Below are 20,585 nucleotides of genomic sequence, written 5' to 3' on the forward strand. Positions count from 1 at the left end.
GAAGCAGCAAAGAAATAATCTTGGGTAAACATCAAAAGAACCACAATGTTCTATTATCAGTCAGCTATGTTGCAGATAGCTTCCCGATGATCCATTGACATATGACCATGACAGAACTAGCAAAAAGTGCAAAAATAGGTTGAGACTTAGAACCCACTTTCCCTCTTAAAAATGCTACATCACAAACTGCAAGGATTAGGTGGCCAAATTTCAACATCAAAAGTACACTTGGCATATGAACCAGATCTAAGAATAATGATCTTTGTTTTCCAATAAAAGCTAATAAGCTGAAGTTTACTTAACTCTTTCCTTATTTTTGAGCTTCTCAAGGATTACTGAAATTGGAGACTACATATGAAAAGATAGTTCATCATTTCCAAAAAAGATATTCATCCAGATTGCCCTCCAATCCGTGAAATCTGAGATGCCTAAGGAGTCTTCTTTGTGAAAGCCTTACAAATATATCCAAAGATGGTGAGTCCCATATGGCTCTGATAAATGAAACCCGTTATTGTGAATTTCAAGCTCTTCTTTAAAACAAAACACTATTGGGTGGATTTGGTACTCATGAAATAAAGCACTAATTGCGTGGCCTAACTACACTCTGAATCCTCTCCCTAGCAGACATTTTAAGTTGTGCCAAATTGGTTTTGGGATGTGAACAAATATTCTGGAGCCAGACTCTCACATGCAAGCACTACTCCCTGGAAGTAAGTTGGACACTCTTGGAAACTGCATTAACTCTTTCAGGCCACCAGGGAACCTAACTCACAAAAGAAAGGCCTCTTTTAAGATGAAAATAAGTCATTCATTCTCAAGTCAAACCCAAGTAAAAAGTAAATAGCAAAAACTGACTTTTGGCCAGTTCAGCAGTAAAGTATCCATAGATATTAGATAGACCCTATACCCTAATGGATGCCTATTCAAATGTATCCAGAAAAATCTCATTCCTCTTTTCCTATACGTGCATAATTTCCAAGACATTAATAAGAGTTGTGTATATTCAGGAGAGAAGAATTCACTTTAAGCTTAATACGCCACATTTGCCTTAGGCAGAGTGATGAGAAACTTTTGTTTCTTTGGTAACCACTTTCACCTTAATGTAACAGGAAACTTCTGGAGTTTTTGTTTCACCACATGAAATATAATTTCCACACTGGGACTTTTTTCTATGGTCTTCCCATCCTGGTTCAGAAAGATGCCTAAAAACCTAGAACTGAATACTTAAATGCCAGTTAATCTAATCCCTCCCACTCAGATTTAGGAATTAATACAAAAACACTTTTTAAAAATACCTAAATGTAAGAAAAAATTTATAACTACCAGTTTCTTCCTTCTTTCTTTTTTCTTTTTTTTCTTTTTTTCTTTCAGTCTTAGTTTCTTCAGAAGCAAAGTAATTTCTTAGGAACAAGTGTTACTTTTTTAGGGAATTTTAATTAAGCATTTTATTTACAATATGCTGAAAACAGCATTTCCCCTTTTAGCTCACTGATAAATATCCTGGCTTATATTTGTCCTCAAGATCACCCAACTCCACTGACTATAATTTTACATTTTTAGGTCACTGCCATTCTGTGACTGTCACTTTCCCCTTTCATCTAAAAGACTTAGTAAAGATATAGATAAAAGGAAAACTACTTTTTTGGGGTAGAAAATAACTAAATGCTTGTGAAGAGTTTTATTTTTTGAACCACTTCTGGTTTAAGCCTTCTGTCATATATTTCTTCAAGAACCATATTTAATTTCCTGCCAATTGGTGTGAATTTAAGAGTATTACCAGAAGCCTATGTTCCATTTCTAGCAAAGCCTTATATTCTAACAATTAGCCCATGTGTGCTGCTGCCAATGACTCTATTGCTAAGACATAAAAAACAACAATCTCATCAGACCCTAAAAGGAAATGAGCTGCTATTTGCAAGTAGATGGGACCCATTTGGTGAATCAGATGTGTAGCTGCTTCTGACCTCAATTAATTCAAACTACGATTCTTAGAAAAGAAACTAAGTCTGCAGATATGTCAATGTAAGGACATATACCTGACTTTCATTGGGGCTTTGGAGCTCAGAATAACTCTTAAATATTTCTCAATAAAAATTTAGAGGATCTGTTAGTGCAGTAAGGCCTGTTAGTGCCACGTCTGATATAATGGCATTGTTTCTAAGTTCTGAGGCTTATTTCTTTAGTTAGTTGCTGGTAACCAAATAAAACTCATATTCTAGTTGAGTTTGCTTGACACCTAGAATCATACTAATAACATTAAGAGGTAAATGGTAACACTCAATCTCCATATCAAAAATGTTTTGCCTGTTTTTTAAAGCAAATATTTATTACATCAGTGAGAAACTGATTGAATACATACTGACAACTTCAACAGAGTGATACTAGGGCCAAGCAGCAATTTTCCCACGGAGTCTAAATAAAGGGGATATTGGGGCAGTTATAAATCCTTTATGGAAGACTGAAGTTTTGATTTATATTTCTATCATGGTGCTCTTTTCCACCCTAAATCCATATACTGACATCAATTTAGGAGAGGCAGCATCAAAACTTGGTATATGTTCATTTCAAAATCCTATGATTAATCGTAATTAGGACTTCTAAAAAATGGTCTTTCTTTAGTAGGAATCTTACATTCCTTTCTCTTTTTGTGTATGTGTATTTACTATCAGCTTTTGTTTTGTGGTTACCATGAGGCTAAGCAATGAAGAACAAAGCCCAAAGTTAGTAGAAGGAAGAAAACAACAAAGATTAGAACAAAAATAAATGAACTAGAGACTAAAAAGACAATGAAATCAATGAAATTAAGAGCTGTTTCTTTGAAAAGATAAACAAAATTGACAGGCCTTTAGACAGACCAAGAAAAGAGGGAAGAGGACTCGAGTAAATAAAATCAGAAATTAAAGAGTAGCTATTATAATTGCACCACAAAAAATACAAAAGATTAGGAGAGACTACTATGAACAATTATATGCTAACAAATTGAACAACCCAGAACAATAGATACATTCCTAGAAGCATACAACCTACCAAGACTGAATTATAATGAAACAGAAAATATGAACAGACTGATTACAGCTAAGGAGATTGAATTAGTAATCAAAAACCTCCCAAAAGTCCAGAACCAAATGGTTATACTGGTAAATTCTTCCAAATTCAAAGAATACCAATTTATCTCAAAGTCTTCCAAAAAATAGAAGAGGAAGAAACTCTTCCAAATTCATTTCATGAGGCCAGCATTACCCTGATACAAAAACCAGAAAAGGATGCCACAAGAAAAGAAAATTATATGCCAAGATCCCTAAGAACATAGATCCCAAAATCCTCATTAGCAAAGTGAATTCAACAATACGTGAAAAGGATCATACACAATGACCAAGTGGGATTTATGTCAGAGATACAAGGATGGTTCAACATCCACAAATCAGTCAGTGTGCTGCTATTAACAAAATGAAAAATAAAAAATCATATGATCATCTCAATAGATATAGAAAAAGCATTTGACAAAATCAAACACCCTTTTATGATAAAAACTCTCAACAAAGGAGGTATGAAAGGAATGTACCTCAACATAATGAAGATCATATATGACAGGCCCACAGCTAGCATCATATTCAATGGTGAAAAGCTGAAAACTTTTCCTTTAAGATCAGAAACAAAAACAAGGATGTCTACTCTAATAACTTTTATTCAATATAGTACTAGAAGTCCTATTCAGAGCAATTAGGCAAAAAAAAAAAAGAAAGAAAAGAAAAGAAAGGGTATACAAATTGGAAAGGAAGAAGGAAAATGGTTACTATTTGCAAATGACATACGTAGAAAATCCTAAATACTCCTTCAAAAAACTTAGAACTAATAAACAAATTAAGTAAAGTTGCAGGTTACAAAATCAATACACAAAATCTGTTGTGTTACTACATATTCTAACGATGAATTGTCAGAAAGAAATTAAGAAAACACTTCCATTTACAATTACATCAAAAAGAATAAAATACCTCAGAATACATTTGACTAAGGAGGTGAAAGACCTATAAATAGAAAAATACAGGGCATTAATAAAAGAAACTGAAGAAGGCACAAATAAATAAAATGATATTTCATGTTCATGGGTTGGAAGAATTAATACTGTTTAAATGCCCATACTACCCAAAGCAATACATAGATTCAGTGCAATCCCTAACAAAATTCCATTGGTATATTTCACAGAAACAGGAAAAAGAACCCTACATTTCTGGACCATAAAAGACCTCGACTAGCCAACACAATCTTGAGAAAGAAGAACAAAGCTGGAAGCATCATGCTCCCTGATTTCAAACTGTATTACAAAGTTATAGCAACTAAAACAGTACACTGGCATTTTAAAAAGACACACAGATCAATGCAACAGAATAGAGAACCTAGAAAATAAATCCATTCGTACAGGTCAATTAATTTAGAATAAAGGAGCCAAGAAAATACAATGGAGAAAGACAGTCTCTTCAACAATGGTATTGGGAAAACTGAACAACCACATTTTAAAAAATGAAACTGGACTGCTACCTTATACCACACACAAAAATTAACTCAAAATGGGATGACGACTTGAATGTAAAACCTGAAACTAAACTCTTAGAAGAAAATATACGTGGTAAGTTCCTCAACATAGGTCTTGACAATAATTTTTTTAAATCTGCACTGAAAGTAAAAATAAACAAGTGGGATTATACAAAACTAAAAGTCTGCACAGCAAAGAAAATCATCAACAAAATGAAAAGGCAACTTACTAAATGGGAGAAAATATTTGCAAACCATATATCAGCTAAAAGGCTAATATCTAAAATCTATAAAGAACACATAACTCAACAGCAAAAAAAAAAATCATTTAAAAATGGACAGAAGATCCAAATAGATATTTTTCCAAAGAAGACAGACATCTGATCACTACATACATTAAAAAAAATGCTCTTCATCATTTATCACCAGGCAAATGCAAATTAAAACCACAATGAGATACCACCTTACACCTGTTAGAAAGACTATTATCAAAAAGACAAGAAACAACAAATGTTGGCCAGGATGTGGAGAAAAGGGAAACCTTCTGCATGGTGGGAATGTAAATTGATACAGCCACTATAAAAATCAGTGGAGAGGTTTGTCAAAAAATTGAAACTAGAACTAGAATTACCATATGATTCAAAAATTCTACTTATGGATATTTTTTCAAAGAAAACAAAAACACTTATTTGAAAAGATACATGTATCCTCATGATCACTGCAGCATTATTTGCAATAGCCAAGATATGGAAACAACCATAGTGTCTACCATTGGATGTATGGATAACGAAGATGTGATATATTGTGTGTGTGTGTGTGTGTGTGTGTGTATAAAACAAACAACAAACCCATAGTAAATATACACACAATTTTATATATATATGTGTGTATACACACACACACAAACACACACACACACACACACACACGTAATTCAGGCATAAAAAAGAATGAAATCTTGCTATTTGGATGGACCTTGAAGGCATTATCCTAATGGAATAAGTCAGCCAGAGAAAGACAAATACCATATGTACTCTCTTATATGTGGAATTTAAGAATATATACATATTTCAAAAATCTAAGCTCATAAATACAAAGAACAGACTGGTGGTTGCTAGAGGTGGCGGGTGAAGGGAGCGAGCAATGGGTGAACTGTTTGTTTTTGTTTTTTGTTTAAATAAATTGAATTTTTAAATACTAAGAAAATTTGAATAAATTATGAACTTTAGTTAATAATAATGCATCAATATCATTCATTAATGTTAACAAGTGGACCATGCCAACGTAAGATGTTATTAATAGGGGAAATCATTGTGCGGAGAGTACTATGAGGACTCTGTACTATCTGCTCAATTTTTTTAGTAAATCTAAAAACAAACAAACAAATAAAATGGCTTATCTTTTATTAAGTGCCCATCACATTTTTTCATGTTTAGAGGTATGCCGTGAGCTCAGACCCAATTTATTCAAAGCCATATTTTTTTTCCTGGTTCCATGTTTATTACTTACAAAACTCCAGTAAAATAGAGGCAGAAGACTTAACATAATGCACACTGTTCTTACAGCTCAGCTAGTTTTAAATGGCCTTAATAATCAATATATATTTATTCAACTAGCTTCTAAACCTGAAATTATAGGCAGACATTTTTTTAGATCTTAAAAAAGTAGCAAAACAAAAACAAGAACAAAACCACAAAGAAACAAAAAAAGGGAAGGAAAAGTAAGCAAGTATACTAGAAAGATATCTTGATCATCAGAGAAACTGGATTGTCCAATTTCCTTATTGAAGCAACAAGTTAACCTAGTTTCCAAAATTAACCTCCACACTAGAAACTACTGTGTAACTTTAGGCAAGTTACTCAACATCTATTGGGTTCTATTTTTCACTCTGTAAAAAAGGGGTAAATATCAGACACCAACTGCTTTCTTTATCCCTACACTGGCTAGGTTCTTCTAAAATGTATTCCCTGAGCCAAAACCTAACCCACATGCCATCAGTTATTTTCCCTCCTCTTCCCTGTCTCCTTTGCCTCTGCAGAGAAATAAAATTAGCAGTCAAAGTTAAACAAGCCCACTGGGCAAGACAGTGTTCAGTTTAAGGAAAGGGTTGGAGTAAGCTATGTTAAAGTACTCCTTTGGCCCCAAAGGTTCATTGTTGGGATACTACCTCCCACAACTAGCTCCACTGGAATTTTTCTCAGGAAAATGGAGAACTGTTTTAAGATAGACATGCCCTTTAAGCTGGTCTCAAATCAAAATAAATTAAGGATGTTCAAAAACACCCTACAGGGTTTTCCCTGTGGAGCTTAAGTAAATCACTGACCAAATTTTCCAGTTTATGCTCTGCTGCTAAATGGGACTTTCTAAAAAAAAAAAAAAAAAGTTTTAATTTCTGTATCTAAAAAAGAGTAAGGGTAAAAGTCTTCATTTCATATTTTCACTCTTCTCTCTTCATGGTAGCATTCATTTGCTTGATAGAATTTAAAAGAACACTATTTAGGAAAGACCACCCCTAGAAAAGAAAGTTGAAATTAAACCCAATTTTCCAAAAAACTTGAAAGTCTGCTAAATACAACACTATATCCCCTGGTTAGTGACTTTGTGGGTCTTTGAAAAAAAAAAATCTACGTTTTAACACATAATTACAGAGACATAAATAATATGTCCAAAATATATGCATACCAAATTTATAAAATTATGATTATTTTCACACCTAGAAGATACATTTTAGAACTTCAGAACTGTTAGTACCCTATTGCATTTAAAATATTATTAAATTATTAAAATTCATAAACATAACATTTGTAGCAATTCATATACCTGGTAAATGAGAAGTTGTATTAGTTTGTACACTATACTGTATACACAGGTTGTCATTTTATACCATGAGGCTTTTTTTTTATAAGAAAATCACAAATGCTCAGGAATTAACTTTTTGGATTTTGGATTTTAAGAAGCACTGATACCTTGATACTATTAATACATTTATTGGATTTTAAATGAAAATCAATTATTTTAAGACCAGTAACAATGGCTATGGAGGCCATGAAATTGTTGTCTTCATGGCATGTCATAATAGGTAAGAATGAAATTTTCATTCAAATGATCTGTTCCATCAAAGGGTTTCAACTCTCAAATAAAAATATAAACAAAAGGTGATTCACTTCAGCTGACTTCTCTAAGGCATTATGCATAGTTAACACCAAACTTTACAAGACTTAAAAAAATATATTACTAATCTGATTAAGTGTGGCAAAATGGTTTGTTCCCTACAAAGGAAATGAACTTAAGTCCCGCAAAGTTTAATTAGCATTTATTGGCTTCTGCTTACCAAACAGAGGAACAGCCTGATTCTGCAGGTTAACTGTAAAGCAGAGTCAGAAATTGCATGTACTGGTGGTTAAGAGCACTAAATGTGCTGTGGAAGTTCAATTGAACCAAAGTTCAATCCCAGTTCTGCCACTTACCAGATCTGCAATCTTGGGTAAGTCACTTACCCTTCCCAAATTTGGCTTTCCTTACCTGCAAAGTGGGTTAGAAAATACCTCTTAACAAAGACACAGGGGCTAAAAAAGATCTCATAGACAATGTTTTTCACAGCTCAATAATTATGATTATCATTCATAGTTAGATATCTTCTTACCTTTCAGAAATCTTGAATTCTACCTCCAGCTAAAAATTATTTCTCAATGGAAGAATAGGAAAAAAATTCAATTTATTTTAAATGATGTAAGCTATAATTATTATACCATATCACTAAAGCATTTTGTGGCCCTCAAAGCTAAACATTATCATTTAACATAATGGGAACCTGGTATAGATTTATTGGATTAGGGAAAAAATAATATGATGTAATAGAAAGAGTTTAGGCATTGAATACTGGCATTGACACTTAACAGCTCTGTGAACTTGGCAATTTAATTTATCAGCTTCAGGATTTCTGCCTGTAACCTAGGCAGAAAACCAGACTATACAACAGAGTTGTAAGATTAAATTAAGCAAGTTATGTGAAAGATGCTCAGTAACTTCTCTTTTCCTTCATTTTGGCTTATTATGGTCAGAGTGGTAATTGCTATTTTTCAAGCCTAAACTTTTCTTACATAGCAATACCAACTTGCCTGTCTATGTAAAATGAGATTGTCTGTAGTGAAGGAATAATGTGAATGATAAGCATGCATTCAGGAGCAACAGTAAATATATCTTAGCAATATACCCTAGAAGAGCAATGGATCTCAAACCTTGCAATATTAGAATTTATGAAGTAGATTTTGTGAAATATAGATGCCTGAATACCAGTCTAAAGATTCTGATTTAGGATATCGGGGAGCAGAACCTAGAAACCTGTACATTTAAAAATCCCCTACCTGATTTTTACGGGCAATAGCAAAAGAAACTAGTGTTTTCTAACAGGTGTGGACCAGCCAGGATGAAACCCTATTAGGGATGGAACTCAGAAATCTGAATTGTAACAAACACCCTAGGTAATTCTTAAGTACGTTAAAGTTTAAGAACCACTGGACTAAAGTCCAATACTACAGTATCAAAAAATAAATTTGGTCATATTTGGTTATTTAAAAATTTTACCTTCTATTTTAAGAAACATCACTGTCAAAAATGAATGTATGAATGGATATATTATACAGCACAGGGAAATATAGCCATTGTTTTGTAATAACTTTAAATGGAGTATAAGCTATAAAAATATTGAATCAATATGTTGTACACATGAAACTAATGTAATATTGTAAATCAACTATACTTCAATAAAAATGAACTTATGAATGATGCATAAAAGCTTATCTAAAGGAAACACTAATTTTAGGCTCATAAGGATTAGTAGTAGTAGTAGTAGTAGTAGTAGTAGTAGTAGTAGTAGTATACAGATTTTCAAATCAAAATCTAGAAATTGGGCAAACATATCAAGTCATCTCCAGAGAGCATAAATCACTGAGAAGCACTCCAACTAAGAAATGCCATGAATTTCAGGGTTTTTTAAATTTGTGTTTTGCTTTGTGCTTTGACTTAGGTTTCTATTATCCATTAATTAGACCAGTTTTAAAAATTTATTAAATTGGTATTTATAAAGAAATTCTCTATACATTGTCATTTAATCCTCAGGATAACCTTGCGAGGTAGTTAGGAAGGGTAACATTTATTATCACCTTTCTGCAAATAAGAAAACCAAGCGTACGTAACAAGCCTAAGCAACTTGCTAAAAGTCATACACTTTGCTGTTTAAAGTAATATATGGACTGAAAACCCCAGATGTAAATTCCATGCAAAAATTCTGAAATTTAAAACTAAGAACTCATTTTTATAAAATTTTTAAAAATAGCATAAAAGAGTCTCTAAATTGCAGGTAGTCTCAAGTCCTATAGCAAAGCTTGGGTTCATCTTGCTATTTAAATTTACTGTAATTGATTTATTTTATGGTTAAAGAATAGAAGGAAAGTGGAGCTCAATTAACCAAAATCTAACAAAAACATTTAAGCAAAAAATTGGAATATCCATCAGTTATAATACTATTTACTCTGCCCATTTGCAGTTCTGTCCTTTATAAGTAAAGCCCCTTTATAAGAAAAGTGCCTCAGTTTTCCCTTCTAAAACATGAGCTATCAAATAGTACTTTCAAAAGCTAGCAATTTAATTTTCATCTATCATGGTACTTTAAAAACTGTTAAACCAAATATACAACTAGAGTAGCACCAACAGGTGTCTAATCCCTATTTTAAAAAATCCAGAACAAAAAGTACCTTAAAATCAACTAGCCCAGCCTGCTCATTTTATGCATGGGAAACAAACCTAGAAAAGTTAAGTATCTTACTCAAGATAACGGAACAAATTTGTTGTAAAAGTAGAACTAGAGATTAACTATCTTTACCCCAAAGTCAACTACAATATACACTGTGAATAAGCAACACACTGTTTTCATTATCAAAAAGAGAAACAGATATTTTTAATGTGAGAGAAAGTAAATTTATAAAGGAATGTTTGGAAAACAGGAGGTATCAGAAGGTATTTTTCCAAATAGAAAAAGCAGTAAAATTATTTAAAATTCAAAAAATAATAATAATAAACAATAAAATAATAAATACATACATACATACATACATACATACATACATACATACATAAATTTTAAAAACGAGAAGTTATAAACTAGCCAGATATAATCATTTATTCAGACCTCAAACATCTGAGTGCCTCTGGGCTGAATGCTATAGAAAGTTCTAGAGGCAGAAGGATGAATAAAACACAGACACTATCCTGGAGAAGCTCATGGTTTAGCTGGAAGATATGCTTACAAAGAGTGGCAGTACAATGTGAAAAGTGATGTTATCAAGTTATGCATATAAAAGTCACACTGAGAATGTTCAGGAAGGATCACCTCACTGTCTGAAACAATTGGGCTAAGGCTTAACAAGTGGTAAGAATTATATGAATATCTGACAATCCCTGACTTCTTCACCCCTAATTCTAAATTGAACTCATCCCTGTTTGTGACTGGAATTTTTAAACTATTTTTAATATACAATGGGATGAGAGAAGGGGTAAAGTGAACACATCCTAACTTCTCTTTGAGTCGTAAGAATTGCCAAACACATTAAAACACAGATTTTCGTGCAGCTACTACAAAATCAGAGCTTGAAACAATTTGCCAAATATTTGCAAATGTCCTGTTCTTTCTTTTTCACTGTGTCATGCATCAGTTATTCTCACAGCAAGAGGGACACAAGGTGGCACTGTCGTGCTGACATTTATTTCAGGACCCTTTCTAAATGGACAAATTGGAAAAAGGCAAAAGGGCCTACTGTGACAACTAAAACCTTCTCCTAGGTCTTACCAGCATTAACAGTGGTCAAACAAGGAACAAATCATTTTGCATTTCATAAATATTACATCATGCTGGTATAGAAGAGAACACATTCTCTGATGGTTTCTGCAAAATACCATGTGTGTTCATAGATACGTTCAAACGCATATAGTGCAGCTTTGCCAATAGAAAGTCAGAAGTGAGCTGTTTACCATGGGCCAGACCATGGTCATGGACCACCTCTCCATCTAGTGGCCAGTGGGGAGGAATGTTGTGTTTCATTCAATTAAAAGCAGCCCTTTTATCAGAACACCCATGGGCAATTATGTCACTTTGTCTGACAAATGACAATTTTTGGTATACTGTATTCACTGAATTATTAAATAGACCCAGTAATATAATGTGATATCAATTTAAGCTGAGGATAACAATAACCAAAAAATTAAAGTATGTATGGTCTCTCAGATCAGCTAAATTCCCTTTATTCTTCCATCATTACCAACCTAAACTTCTCTCCACTCATTTGTGATATATAGGTAGAAAATACAAGCAGAATTACATGTGTGTTTGTGTATGTGTGTATATATATGTGTGTATACACACACACACACACACACAGCTATTTAAAATAGAAGCACATGATCTTTAAGTAAAAGAAAAATCTAAAAAAAGGTTTTGCTTTCATTTTACAGGCAAAGAAACTGAGGAACAGAGAGATTATGATTTATTCAAAATCATACAGTCAGAACCAGAAACCAGGCCTTCAAATTTAACCACTTTAAATCCTTTTTAGCATTAGATAATGCCTCCTGTTCTCCAAGGCAGTGCTTTTCATTTGTTTGTTTGCTTGTTTGTTTTGTTTACCACACTATAGGATTTCTCTCAACATACTAGGAAAAACATGTTTCTAAAATTTTCATTCACATACTTTCATGATAAGTTGATAGGATTAGAACTATTGTATATAAGCCCTAGAACATCTTCATATTCATGGGTATATTCTGAACCTGTTATAAGAACATGCTTTTTTAAAACTAAAGAATTATTCACATTCATTCGACATTTAAAAAGTAAAGCAGCAAGTGGGCAGGGAATGGGGTAGAATGTGCTAGTTAAAAATCACTATACAAAAATGGTTTCAGAAAGCCACTCTAAAAAGAAATCTGAATCCATTCAGACTGATAGGAAGTTTACAGCAGTTTTTGTTTTGTTCTGTACAAAAGTTATTTAAGAGAGGAAACACGTGTATGCACGCACATACAAACACACACACACAAACATATTCAGTTGATCACTTCATCCACTTTAATTAGTCATGATGCTGTTCGCGGCATACCTTGGGAATTCTTTGTTGGGAAGGCTTCTTATCAAAACAAATGAAATCTGTCCACCAACTATGAAAATCTGCTCACAACTCCAAACCCAAGGCTTAAAAGGAAAAAGGTATGAAGAAAACCTGGCAGTGAATGTATTAGAAATGTGATTCATTATGACTTTCTCTTCTATGATCCTCTCTTCGTGGTACCACTGGGATCTGTCTTGGAGTGGAGGAGGAATTTAGGTAGCTCTGGTTTAAACAGGTATAGGGAAAAGAGAGTGCCACGTTAGATATGTCAGATGGTTTTTATTGAGGGTTGAGCAGAAAGTCTTTTTCTTTCCTTACACATATATACTTAGAAGGTTCAAAAGCATCCGCTACCTCTACCCTTTGCTTTACTCATATTTTTATCTCCATTTGCTTCTTAATCATCTCTGTTTTCCTCCCCTCTAGAGATGAAATGAGGGGATAAAAACCTTTGTTGATTTGAGAAACTAGAAAAAGTAAGAACTAAACCAGCTCTTTTTGCCCAGTCTAAAGCTGGAGTGATATGTGCAAACATAAGAAGATGGGGATATTAGTAAATATGTGTAAACCCAAACTATATTTACTGGGTCAAAATGAATCTTAGTGTGTCCAGTATTTAAAAACAACTACAAAAACAATAAACCCTATAGTATAAATCCACCCCTGAGACTATATTTGCCTAGTTCATATTTAAACAATAAAAGAGAGGACCATATTCTTACTTTTTAAATGTATTGGTGTTAAACAAGGGGTTTCTGTTTATAATAATAACCATACATACTATTCACCAGAAAAATTACACAGCCTAGGACAGTCACAGTTTTCTGCTGTAATAGTATTTTTTTTTTTTACTAAGTTTTAATTTGGTACCTGAGCAAACTGACAACACTACTTTAATTTTCTCCCACTTGTATTTCATTTACTGGAAAGAAGCTCATACTATAAAAGGAATTTGCCAACAACAAATCCCTATTTGATTACAACAGTAATTCAGAGAACATTTCTGAAAAGAAAGGTAAAAACAGCAAATATCCAGGCTCATTTAGTAAAAAACTAAAGACTCTAAACATTGGAGAATTAAAATTTAAATACTTTTAAATAATTTATATTTAAACATCATTTTTAAAAAGTTCATATTAAAACTTTCTAAAGACAAAATACTATACTATGTATAAGATTCATTATCATTAACATTTTTTAGTTTCAATTTATTGGGCACCTTTTTAATTTCCAGAAACCCCAAACTCCATTAATTAGTTTTATATTTATTGAATGCAAATCCTTACATTAGTTATTTAATATGAAAAGCATTCTAATAAACTCAACATTTGAAGTGCATAATGTGTAATATGTATGTTAAATTCATCACACCTCGAGATAGAGGAATATTCAGTGCCAAAATTACTTCTGTTATCAAGAAGATAAACACATTATACTATAATTGCTACCCTCTCCATCAAAGTATCAAAGGTAAGACTTAATATTCAAAAATTAGTAATAATATCTTCAATTTCCATCTGGTAACTAGATGGATCAATAAATGCAGCCCGCACTCCTTGTCTCAGTACACTCACTTGGAAGTCAGTAGCTAACTTTCCCTAAATTAAAGCAGTTATGTAAAGGTTGCATTGGTTAACTGAACTACAGAACACCCAGAGCTGTAGTTTCAGTTGAGTGTCAAAAGATTCCAGAAAGGCAAAGTCCATGTCCTCAAGCCGATTATTTTCAAGTGAACTATAGAATCACAAAAAGACATGCTCCTGGAGTAGAAGAGAGGTTATAAAGCCAATGTAGAGCATAATTTGTCCACAGTTTAGTGCAGAAATCGCATGCCACTTATTTATTATTACAGATAAACAGCTAGAGTGGCAGAAGAGTACTTTTTTCTTCTAGGCCCTTGAATGTTGTTACCAACATCTGCTGTAGTGGTTATACATACATGATAGTAATAATAGATGGCATTATTTCTTCCCACAGCCCCAGAAGATTGCCTATGTTGAAATTAGAAGTAAGAGTTCAAGGAATATATTTTGATACATTAAACATAATTGGCATCAATGTTATTTGATGATTAAATGTGTATTATCTATGTGTATGTATCTATGTTACAGGAAAACATAAAATTTAGGCATTCTCTAGAATTTCTAGGATATAGATATTGTCCTTGGGTTTTGGTAAAAGATTAAAAGGATTTTGCTAGTTATTTGGCATTGGCTGTAATCCCTGAGGATTCTGCAAAATGCTCGAAATTACTTAAGCGATTTTCAAAAAATTTGCAAATTTCAAGTTTTATCAGATAACCTAGGAATCGTATATGTGATTTGAAAGTTTGGAGCAAAGAATCAAATGGCCAGTGCTGACTGTAGTAAATAATATCCAGTGATTGCATAAGCTAACCAAAATGATTTATACAGAATATGAAAAAAATAATTTAAAAGGGTTGATTTCTGCTTTAATCCTGACACTTGCATGTACACATTTGCTCAACTGCTAGTGAACACTGTCCTTGATGTAGGGTGAACCAGTCCTATGTAAGCAATATATGATTTCTGTAACCTGTTTGCAAGAGTTACATGGCTATATGAATGAAAATATTTATGTTTTCTTTTCAGCGCTATGCAACTTGTCATGTTAATTAGAGTTTCACTGGTTAAGGAACTTAGGATGAAGGTACTATTTTATTCTTTTGTAGAAGTTTAATAAAGTATTTTCCACAGAAAAATGTAGTTTCTTAAAGTATATTTCTAAAGTGGCCTCCAAGACAAGTCAGCTCTGATATTCTTTATCAACTTATAGACCTAGAGGCCACCCTTGGGACTGAAGAAGGCTGGAACTAGTGGCATTCAAAGAATGTCAACATCAGTCTTTCCTTTGCCAGAAAGGATCACTAGTTAGCACTATCAGCCAGATGCTGCTTCTACACACCTTGCCAGACCCTGGTACAACATGTTTGTTCAGGGTCCGAACTTGGCTTCCTACGTGGCAGCATGACCAGCCGCTACTCACGCTTGGGCAAGTTCAAGAACACATCCACTGATAATTTCTATATTTATAGAAAGCCAGAACATGTGTAGATAATCACACAATTGGATATTTATGAAGTGCCAGATTTTATGAATACGGGAATTTGTTAATTAGCAAAAGGACTAATCATTAAAATTCAAAAATAGATAAATAAACAGGAATGCCATTTATTTGTTCACATTGCAGGGGAAGTATGCAGCTGCTATCCTTTTGATGAATGTAGGCTTCTGGAGAAAAATGTGAAGGAGAAAAGTATTTGCAAGTTTTGAAATCTTAATGAGTAAAATCCAGGAAATTACTATATAGTCTTTATATTAAAAATAAGCATAGTGATTCTTCCCTTGAGTTAAAAAAAAAAAAAAAGTTTAAACCAGCATGTGCTTAGCATTTGAATCACTCTCTCTTGCATTCCACTATTTTGGTCCTTTTTGAGGAGCCAAAGCTGATTTTCATCGGATAGGAGTTAAAAAGCACACACACCCGTCACTCAGTACCAAATTGTTTTAGCTACAGAGCATGACAAAGCATGGAATAACTGCTTTAGAAAACTTCCTCATGTGGGTGTGTTAGATAACTGTCTGCTCCAACATTAAAATGAAACACACTGTGACCTGACCAAGACTTTAGGGCTTTCAACAGGCAGATTTCATGTGCTGATAGGAAGAGCCCATCATAACCAGCAAGGCTGGTTAACGAATTCTTCTGGCACTCTATAGCCCTCCTGTGATGCAAGCCTTTCAGCTTTCCAAATCCCTATATAGCAGAGTACACTGGTTTTAAGTTTACTTATGCACATTTTATAACGTCCTGCTGTATTTAGATTGTGACAGTCCCTCCCAGAAAAGGCCAAAATTATTTTTCATACTAAAAATATTTTAGATCTATGGAAAGCTAGGAATTATAATGCAAAAGAAAACATATACACATTCTAAAAATCAAGCCAACCATAAAAATGACTAAATGTTTACTCTTTTATTCTTTCTAGAAGGTTAAAAGAAATTTTCATCTTCTCTTAAAAGCTTTTACATTTTTTGTTTGCCTCTAATTAACATAAATATGCTTAACATGAAATTTTAAGATGTGATATCTGCAAAGAATCTGTGATTTCTTTATCCATACGTGTATGAGAATATGTACATAAATGCAGTGTGCACAACAGATATCTCCACATATACATGTGCACAGAAAAAGAATTGTTGATCGAGAGATATATTAAAGCCTTATTTTGAAAAAAGGAGTAGAATTTTAGGTAGTTCTCACAATGTTAATATAGAAAATGACAGGTGCGCACTTTTAACATATTAATTTGAAAACAAATTTTTAGGTCAGGAATCTGAAATGGAGAAAATCACATTTGAAACACCATATATTGTGTGCCAGATTAACATACACCTTGAGTAGACTCCCCCAGAGTTCCCCTTTAGGCCTTCAGGGTTAAAAAAAAAAAATCCCTGCCAGGACCTGACTGAGTGTACTTAGCATCTGCACTACTCTTGGTCAAAGCTGGCCTTTCCAGCTTAAAAGACAGTTCAGGCGACATAAACAAATTAAAAGTCTCAGAATAATTTTTCTAAAAGAAAGGAAAAAGACCTTTAGCAGCAAAAGTTCACCACCCTCTTGGAATAATGGATTTTTAATAAACATTTTACTAGGTTTGAACCTTGAGAATGTGTTTGGGAATCTGCTCTAGAGTCCCAGGTGGGTTAAGAATATTGCTTTATGGACTTCTTTGTGCTGTCAGAGAGGCCTAATGGAATTAAAAAAAAAAAAGAAAAAAAGAAAGTCTGCCACTTCGATTAAATAAATAATGTATTATGAAAAAGGTGATTGCTATTATCAAAGATCTCTATAGATTAGCACCCATTTTCTATCATTGCTTATGTATGTGCTGAAAACATTTGATATCTCACCGTCTGATTTAATTTTTACCAAATGAAAAGCAGTTTTACTTTTGGACCAATGTGAATAAAACTCCATTAGACAAATCATTTCAAATGGACCTATTTAACTACTCCTTTGAATTTCGAAGAACACTGTTGTGGGAAAACTCTTCAACAATGTCAGCTAGTTGTGAAATGCAACTTTTCCTACCATAAAAAAGACATAAATAATAAAGGAAAAAGAAAGCACCTCAAAACTACATTTGAAATAATAAATACATTACTTATAGTTCCTGAAATGTTAAATGAATACTTACAGTTGTTGCTCAAGATGGCCTGATACACTTCATAGCTTCCACTTTGTAAAAAGATGGCCAGCCCCCTACTCCTCCCTCCCTAAGCATAAATAAACAGTAACATACTAAAAGGAAACTGTCCTAGGATAAAAACTGCTTGTTAAGAAAGTTTGCATTCTTACTAACCACAGTGATATCCCTATAAATGTACAAGTCCATGTGCAAAATAAAAGTTACAAAACAGAGTACCTTATTTCTTTCAAAATACACTCCTAGATGTAATATAGAAGAGTTTGTAATAATAAAAATAATTACTAGATTTTTACCCACCCTTAGTGACAACCCCTTGCCTTATGGCCAATGTCATCAAATAAATATACTGGCAAAAAGTATGCAACCTGTTTCAAGGATTTAAAATGTAAATATGGACTTTAAACTTCAATGTAAAACAAAGAACAAGAGTCTCACTTTAGTAATACCCACACTGTCACTGCAGCTAAAACTCACTGGCAGATGACTAACAAAACCCAGTTAGCAATAAATAAGGACAACATGATAATATAGACAGACAGATGGAATTGCATAAACAGACAAGAAAAGCAAAGAGACTAACAAACATACGGAGGGGTCTGTTTTAAAAGAGTGGAAGATACTGATTTATTTGGTACTTTAGTGAGAAAAATAGGTTTGTTTGTAATTATTTTTAAAGTAATTAAACTAAATCACAAGGGCACACCCTTAAATAGTAGGAAGAAAATTAATAGAGGATAGGCCTTCTATATATGTTCCAAATTTTAAGCTAGCAATAGCTCTGTCAAACTTAAATCTGGAAATTAAAATTCAAGGGAGGAAGAATAAAAGCATTGGGGGCTAAAGGAGATGATAGGTAGAGGGGGGATTGAGCAAGCAGGATTTTTTTTATGAAAGTTGTCTGCCCTACCTTCTTCCCCAGCGCTGAGTTTCTCTTCTCATAATCGGTGTCTCCCTGGAAGTACAGTGTGAGTGGTAATGACTGCCTGCCTCCCTAATGAGTCCATTTTCCTGCTCTTGATGTTGTGTATATACACACACTGCAACCTACCTTACAAACCACAGAGACGGGAAGAGAGAGAGAGAGCAAGAGAGAGGGAGGGAGGGGGGGCAGAGAGGGAGAGAGAGACAGAGACAGAGCAAGCGAGTGAGAGAGAGAGAAGAGGAGAGAGAGAAAGAAAAACAGAAAGAAACAGAGAGAAAGGCACAGACAAAGCCCTCCTACCAGACAGCAGACAGCCCTCCTTCCCCTATCCAGCAAAATGCAACTCGTCTAATGCAGCAACAGGTTCAGTATTGCCAGGCTAACAGAGTGAAAAAGGTATATTCTCTATATCATTACTGCTTGCAAATAAACAGTTTAAGAGCAGCTGGCTCCACCTTCTTTATTTATGCTCCATTATGAGGAATGTATTGTTTCGGTTCTGGCACACAGTACATGTAATTATCATAAATACATTTTTTGCATATTAGCAGGAAATAGTGAAATACATAGCTTATTTGTGCAATCATTTAAATTTATTTTTTTAATGTGAGAAGACTGTCAACAAATCTGCTCTGACAAAAGCTTAGTAATGATTTTAAAGTCAGAGCAGTCTTAAAGGAGGCTCTAAAAGAAACAGACTCCATACAATAGGAAAACTGATCTCAGACAAAACTGATAACTGGAAAGAAGAAATCATTACTCAGTAAATAAATCAAGACCATAAGAGAAATTGCAGACAAAACAGAATTAAGTTTAATTAAGTAACTAATAGATTGGTACTCTAGAAGAAGGCAGATTGGTTTCTTATTTGAAGCTTCTATCTGTGCAAACATCACAATGCAATGTACTCTGTGTGAACAGGTGCAATGCATATAGTACATAGTGTTACAACAACAGAAATAAATCCCATAAGGCACTTCCATCGCAAGCAGGACAAGATTTCATAGAATATGGATCTGAAACCAGAGCAGAAACCCCTTGTTCTTTTATTAGGAGGGAAAAATAAAAATAATCAATGCTTCTAAATAAAGCTTCTCTAAAAGAAAAATAAAAAAACAGTTTTTCTTTGTCTGATACCTCCAAACATTTTTTTTACAAATGAGAAGCAAAATAATGCTAATATTGCACTCCTCACCCCATTACGTGTTTCTCCACCCCTTTCCCCACTCCCAGGTGCCTTTTCTCCTGTAAGTGATATATTTGCAGCTCTGGAATTACAAAGATCAGAAAACGATACTAGTTTCAAGCCTTTCTCCTTACCCCCCAATTTTTAAAAACTAGATTTTGCTAGTCTACCTAGACAGCTACCTTCCTTAAAATATTTCTATAGTTTGGCTGTGTATCTTTTAGATGGGACTTAAAAACATTACAGTAGAGAGTAAATATTCTAAAGAAAATTTACATTAAAATGAAGAAAATGATTGATTCTGACTTTTTCAAACCCTGCATTTGGGGACCAATAATTAAGTATATTAATTATAAAATCATCCTGTTTATATGGTTCAGTGTTTCACCATGCTTCAAAAATTAGGATGTGTTCCTCTGCATAGACTACTTCATTTATATAAGCATCAATTCCTTTAAAAGTTAGTTTTCAGTTAATAAAATAAATAACAATCACTTCAATATACAACTTATTGCTTAACTATATCTTCACCTGATTCACAAATATCTTTCAGAA

General features: G+C 33.4%; 1 protein-coding gene across 19 annotated transcripts in view; it reads right to left on the reverse strand.

Moving 5' to 3' along the window:
* The window catches only part of ZBTB20 (zinc finger and BTB domain containing 20), a 758,521-nt gene that overhangs the window by 700,457 nt on the left and 37,479 nt on the right, over positions 1-20,585 (reverse strand). For 2 of the 19 annotated variants that reach the window (XM_074363912.1, XM_045507271.2), the window contains exon 1: positions 18,830-18,981. The exons of 16 other annotated variants lie outside the window; for them this stretch is intronic. The gene's annotated coding sequence lies outside the window, so the exon portion shown is untranslated. Of the gene's footprint in view, positions 1-18,829; positions 18,982-20,585 lie in introns of those variants that run through there. One more of the 19 variants, XM_045507285.2, reaches the window with a different exon arrangement.

This window comes from Camelus bactrianus, chromosome 1 (assembly GCF_048773025.1).
Source record: "Camelus bactrianus isolate YW-2024 breed Bactrian camel chromosome 1, ASM4877302v1, whole genome shotgun sequence".
Lineage (NCBI taxonomy): Eukaryota > Metazoa > Chordata > Mammalia > Artiodactyla > Camelidae > Camelus > Camelus bactrianus.